At 36.3% G+C, this 6,464-nt stretch overlaps 1 long non-coding RNA gene across 1 annotated transcript; it reads left to right on the forward strand.

The window, feature by feature from the left end:
- Positions 1-458: 458 nt before the first annotated feature.
- Positions 459-5,468, forward strand: LOC136695429 (uncharacterized). Its single transcript, XR_010802288.1, has 3 exons — positions 459-1,516; positions 1,645-1,711; positions 3,803-5,468. It is a non-coding gene; the product is annotated as an uncharacterized lncRNA (long non-coding RNA).
- The last annotated feature ends 996 nt before the right edge of the window (positions 5,469-6,464 follow it).

The following is a 6,464-nucleotide window of genomic DNA, read 5'->3' on the forward strand; positions in this document are numbered from 1 at the left end:
TTATTTTATTTAAATTATTTTGTTGAGGGTGGGGCGGTTAGCGAGAACGGGGCTAACGGTTCCCTGGGGGCGGGGTGACGAGAACAGAGACGGAGAGAAAGAGACAAAACGTATTCAGAGGCTGCAAGCGTCATCGTACTTTAGGGATTTTGGAACAAAAGTAATGAGTAAATGTATGTTTTAATCATACAGCTCTAAACGTTTCCAACCACATTGTCTTGGTACTGCTTTTTAGCAAGATAGATGGTGCTAGTTATGATAGCCGCGAACATTTAACCAGATAACTCCTGTGGAATTTGCACACTTGTTTGCTCCCAAAAAATGTTAATGTTTTATCGTCGCAGATATCGTCAACTGGCGTTTCCCCCCCTCAAATTAGTCCGTTGGAGGGGATTGAAGCCGGAGACATCACCAGTTTTGTGACGGCTTACAAGCAGGAGACTGAGGGAAAGGTAGGAGAGAAGAGGCGGGAAGAAAACTAAGAGAGGGTTCTGCTCCATTGAAACAGGGTGCCAGTGAAAGTACGGGTCAGTCGTAGCATTATTTATTTATATTTAGCGTAGTAGAGAACGATAATTTGACTGTACAAACAATTGTAAACTCAAAGTCCAGTTTTGGGCTTCTTGCGGGTACTATTCGAGTTTTAGTTAGCTAGCAGAGTAATGCTTTTTAAAGAAGAGAACGGAGGGAAATATAAACATAGAGATGGACAGGGATTCTGGTCATTGATATTGGTCAGTTTGGTAAAATTAGCTACGTTCATTATAACAGAGAATTGTAAACGTAGATGTTGTAGACATTGTAAACATGTAATGTTAGCTACAGACAAACTCCATTCCAGATTATTAGCTAATATATATTTGGAGTGTCAGGTGTGAATGAGGTGCAAGATGGGGGGAGTGAAATAGATTTTACTTTGTGCTGTGTTGAGAATTATAGACTACTGTATTTTGCTGCAGAATTTTGAGCTCCATTCTACGGAGCCCCTAAAGGGATTGGGGGAAAAAATTAAAAAAAGACTATTGTATTTGCGAGGTAACGCAATTGTGTTTGCGAAGGAACGCCAAAGTCTTTTTTTCCCCAGTCCCTTTAGGGGCTCCGTAACAAAGACAATTGTGTATCATAAAACATTTGCAAAGGAGCGCAATGTATTTGCGAGGGAATGCAATAATGTTTGCAAGGGAACACAAAATCAATAGTCTTTTTTTAATTTTTCCCCCAGTCCCTTTAGGGGCTCCATACCATTCCAAATCTGATTTCAGACTCCCATTTTTGTTATTTAGTTTATATAGAGTGTACATTTTAATTGTTTATCAGAGTTTAAGAGTATTGCATTTAAAGTGTCTAAATACTAAATGTTGGCTACCAGTTCTGTGATCACAAATGTAGTGTGTTGGTTTTTGTAATGCATATGAAATGACATCTTATTTCTCTGTACTATATGTTTTAAATGTGGAGAGTCTCGTCGTGCCATGACTTTCAGGAAGTTGGCTGCATTTAAGGCTCACATTTACAGGTATCATTAAAACAGGAAAACTGAAACTAGACCTAGGCTATATCATATAGGTTTTAATTTGACATGTCATTGAAAACTGCAATGGTAAATGTTGAAGACTTAAAATAATTTATATTCTCATCATTTAGGCAAGTGCCACAGTTGCTGATTTTGAAACCCTTAACCTGCTTGTGAGTCCTCTGATTTTTATTCTGGGTATGTATATATAATTGCAAGATACTCCAGAATGACAAAAGTTTAACATTTGAATTAATTACAGTGGAATTTTTGACCAATGCAAGATATTTGCTGACAGTGGAAGGACAAGTGACCTATGTTTGCTCAAGCCTCCATTAATTTCTGGAAAGGCAGCCCTATTCACCTTGTACTAAAATTTCAATTTCCAATATCGACAGGAAATTTCTTTCTTTCTCTCTCTCTACTTGTTTACTTCCTTCTCTGAATTAAACTAGCCTCTATTTCATGTTATCTTACCTGTAATTAAAAGTATTATTATATATAAAAACCTTGAAATATGATAACTTTATTGATGCAGAAACCCCATGTATGAAAATGGATTAAAAAATTCTAAAATTATCTGAAGGTAATTGCTTTTTAATATTTTGACCCGTTTCTGTTGGATAATTCTTTATGAAATTATTATGAAGGGCAGTTACTGTTTACTGTCATTCATTCATCTGTTGCAACCATTTAATTCTAATCAGGGTCATTGTGGGAATCATTTGATGCAGTTGAAATTTGTGCTTTTGATATGTGAAATTAAAGGTCAAATACAGGATTTTCTGATTACTATGATACATTGAAATATTGCATAGCATATCAGTATACATGGCTTTTAGATCAGGTATCAAATTGAAATTGCAGTACTTTTGGGAAAAAAAATGGTTTTGTTGAGTTCGTATTAATATCTATCCTCAGTCTTCACTACAAAAAGTGTGAGCAAGCGACAACTAGGGCTGGGCGATATGACCAAAAATTCATATCTCGATATGCCTAAAAGAAATGGAGATATATGATACGATATGACATTATGAAAGCCATAACAAAATACAATGTCAAAGTATTAGTGTTTATTTTTAGCACCAAATAAGACATGCTGCATTATCTAACTGTAATTATTAATGTAATTCACCCTTTACCTCACTCATTTGCTCTGATTACTTGCAGAAAAATAAAAATAAACATAGCACAAAAAGTAAGAAAATTTGTGTCTGGTTGATTATTTCTTTGTTGTAACAGTACTTCTTGCCAATAAACCTTATACCATTACTGTTAATTTCTCTTTTAAATGGTGCTACATTTGTAAGAAACATGCTTTTGTGAGATGAGCAGTAGAGCTGAGTATGTGGATTGCGACAGTGAAAAATTTGTCAAATACTCACTGCCAGTGCCAAACAGCTTATTTTGTGTAATGGTGTGATGTGGCATCTCCTTCACTTGAAAAATGAGGTTTATCGTCATTGCAAGCAATCTCAATGCAGAAAAAGATATTGAGATGAAATTCTACAACCAGTGGCAATCCCATATCTCCACAGTCTGGGACCAAACTCTAACCTCCAAAATGACAACACTTGCCCCCACAGAGCGGTGTTTATCAGAGACTACCTCCAGAATTTGGTAGTGGAGAGGATGGAATGGCCTGCTAGCTCCTGACCTCAACCCCAATGAACACTTGTGGGATCAGCTTGGGCGTGCTGTTCATGCCACAGTGACCAACACAACCATATGTGTGACCAGCAGTGTGTAACCAGGATGGTGACCATCATGAAGAGAAAGTCCTGGGCTGTTTTGGCTGTTTATGGTTCTTCCACACGCTACTGAAGCTCCTATTTGTTTTTTTTCCTATTTGTTCCTATGTCTTGTTTCTTCAAACTTCAGTCAGCCAGTCACAACTCACCAAACGAGTCAATGGCAGAATAAACTCTTTGGCATTGGCAGAGAGGATTGGGCTAATGTTTCATTGGCACAACCCACATACTCATTTCTACTGCTCATCCCACAAATGCATGTTCCTTATAAATGTGGCACCATTTCAAAGGGAAATTAACATGATTCCAACAGTATAAGATTTATTGCCAAGAAACATTGTTACAACAAAGATATAATCTACCAAACAAAAATATCCTTATTTTTGTGCTATGTTTAGTTTTAAAAAATGTCTTGCCCATGATGTCATCTGATCTTCCCCTTACTGTATCCTCTTGTGTACAAAATTTTTATTGCAACTTTTTTGTACTTTTATTTCCACATGCTATGATACTAACTGTGGATTTTTTATTTTTATAGACGCCTCATTGTTAAAAATTCCCAGGGGTGGTAAACGTAGAGAGCAACCAAGAAGTCCTGGACCATGCATCTGTGTGTATCCTTGCTTTAAAGAAACTGATGGACTTTGAATTAAATTTTATTTACAAACCGGATTCCAAAAAAGTTGGGCCACTAAACAAATTGTGAATAAAAACTGAATGCAATGATGTGGAGATGGCAAATGTCAATATTTTATTTTTAATAGAACACAGATGACAGATCAAAAGTTTAATCTGAGTAAATGTAACATTTAAAAAAAATATATGTTCATTCAAAATTTCACAGTGTCAACAAATCCCAACAAAGTTGGGACAAGTAGCAATAAGTGGCAAAAAGGAGGAAATTGAGCATATAACGAACAGCTGGAAGACCAATTAACAATAATTAGGTCAATTGACAACCTGATTGGGTATAAAAAGAGCTTCTCATGGTGTCAGTGTCTCTCTGAAGCCAAGATGGTAAGAGGATCACCAATTCCACCATTGTTGCAGATGTTTGCTGTGCAGCGATACCAGAATGGTGTTACCCAGTGTAAAAAAGCAAAGATTTTTAAGTTATCATCAACCGTGCATAACATCATCAAAAGATTCAGAGAATCTGGAACAATTGCTGTGCATAAGGGTCAAGGCCGTAAAACTCTACTAGATGCTTGTGATCTCCGGGCCCTTAAACATCACTGCACCTTGAACAGGAATGCCACTGTCAAGGAAATAAAAGAATGGGCTCAGAAATACTTCCAGAGAGCATTGTCAGTGAACACAATCCACCGTGCCATCCGCCGTTGCCAGCTGAAACTCTACAGTGCAAAGAGGAAGCCATTTCTAAGCAAGCTCCACAAGCTCAGACATTTGCACTGGGCCAGGGGTCTTTTAAAATGGAGTGTGGCAAAATGGAAGACTGTTCTGTGGTCAGATGAGTCACGATTTGAAGTTCTTTATGGAACACTGGGACGCCATGTCATCCGGACCAGAGGACAGGATAACCCAAGTTGTTATCAACGCTCCGTTCAGAAGCCTGCATCACTGATGGTATGGGGTTGCATGAGTGCTTGTGGCATGGGCAGCTTGCGTGTCTGAAAAGGCACCATTAATGCAGAGAACTATGTTCAGGTTCAAAACATATGTTCAAAACATATGCTCAAAACATATGCTCAAAACATATGCTCCCATCTAGACGTCATCTCTTTCAGGGAAGACCCTGCATTTTTCAACAAGATAATGCCAGACCACATTCTGCAGCAATCACATCATCATGGCTACGTAGGAGAAGGATCCGGGTACTGAAATGGCCAGCCTGCAGTCCAGATCTTTCACCTATAGAGAGCATTTGGCGCATCATAAAGAGGAAGGTGTGACAAAGAAGGCCCAAGAGGCCTGTATTAGACATGAATGGGAGAGCATTCCTATTTCTAAACTTGAGAAACTGGTCTCCTCTGTCCCCAGACATCTTTACATCTTTTGAGTGTTGTAAGAAGAAGGGGGGATGCCACACAGTGGTAAAAAATGGCCTTGTCCCAACTTTTTTGGGATTTGTTGATGCCATGAAATTTTGAAACAACACATTTTTCCCTTACAAATGATACATTATCTCAGTTTAAACTTTTGATCTGTGATTTGTGTTATATTCTGAATAAAATATTAGATGTTGGCACCTCCAAATCATTGCATTCAGTTTTTATTCACAATTTGTTTAATGTCCCAACTTTTTTGGAATCCAGTTTGTATTTAAAGGGTCATGTTCAACACAAAACTGACTCTAAGTCAGTAACATGTTGGGTTCACTGATGATATTTGAAATACAAAGTTTTAGCAATCCAGATTACATATTTTTTATTACATTTTTCATGATGTTTTACGGTCACTATTTGTGTTGTCTGGTAAGATCAAAATTCATGTGATATAACGTAATGTTTTACTATAAAGATTTGGGCACCTTTCTTGTAATTCATCAAGGCAATAATGTAATTGGATATTGTGAAGTATTTTTGGTTAGAAAAAAAAGCAAATATCATAAGGGGCAAAAATATTAAGTTCAAGTAAAACATAAATGATTTGAACATGTTATGTAGTACTTGAAATTTGTCCACATTTTGCATATATTCAGTTTTAATAAAGCGTGTTACTGATTTTAATTCTGAATGTAGATTTGGACTTCTTTTGTGTATGTTATGGTTATAGTATTTTTAAAGTATTCATGCTTGGCAGACTTGATTTTTTTTTATTTAATAGTAACAATAATCTTAATACAAAAATATTACGTGCTGGTATTGTTCAGTATATATAAAGAATTGAATGTAATTTAGATACTGTTTGTAATTAGTGTTCCTCTGTAAAAAGGTATTGTTTCTGAAAAAGGCAGTAAATGGCTGGCAATTCTGCTGAAAATATTACTGTACATTTAAATATTTAGAGTAAAACATTGTATTATGCAATTACAGTAGTATTCTGTAAATTTTAAATACAATCTTGTTCCTGTACAAATGCAGTAATTGGCTGGAAACTCTGTTGCCAGGTATTTACTGTAAATCCTAATATTTACAGTTAAGTTTTATTCATTTACAGTAGTATTTTGTAAAGTTGAAATACATTTATGTTCCTGTAAATATACAGTAATTGTCTGGGAGCTCAGCTGACAGTTATTT

The sequence above is a fragment of the Hoplias malabaricus genome, chromosome 4, assembly GCF_029633855.1.
Source record: "Hoplias malabaricus isolate fHopMal1 chromosome 4, fHopMal1.hap1, whole genome shotgun sequence".
In the NCBI taxonomy this organism is placed as follows: domain Eukaryota; kingdom Metazoa; phylum Chordata; class Actinopteri; order Characiformes; family Erythrinidae; genus Hoplias; species Hoplias malabaricus.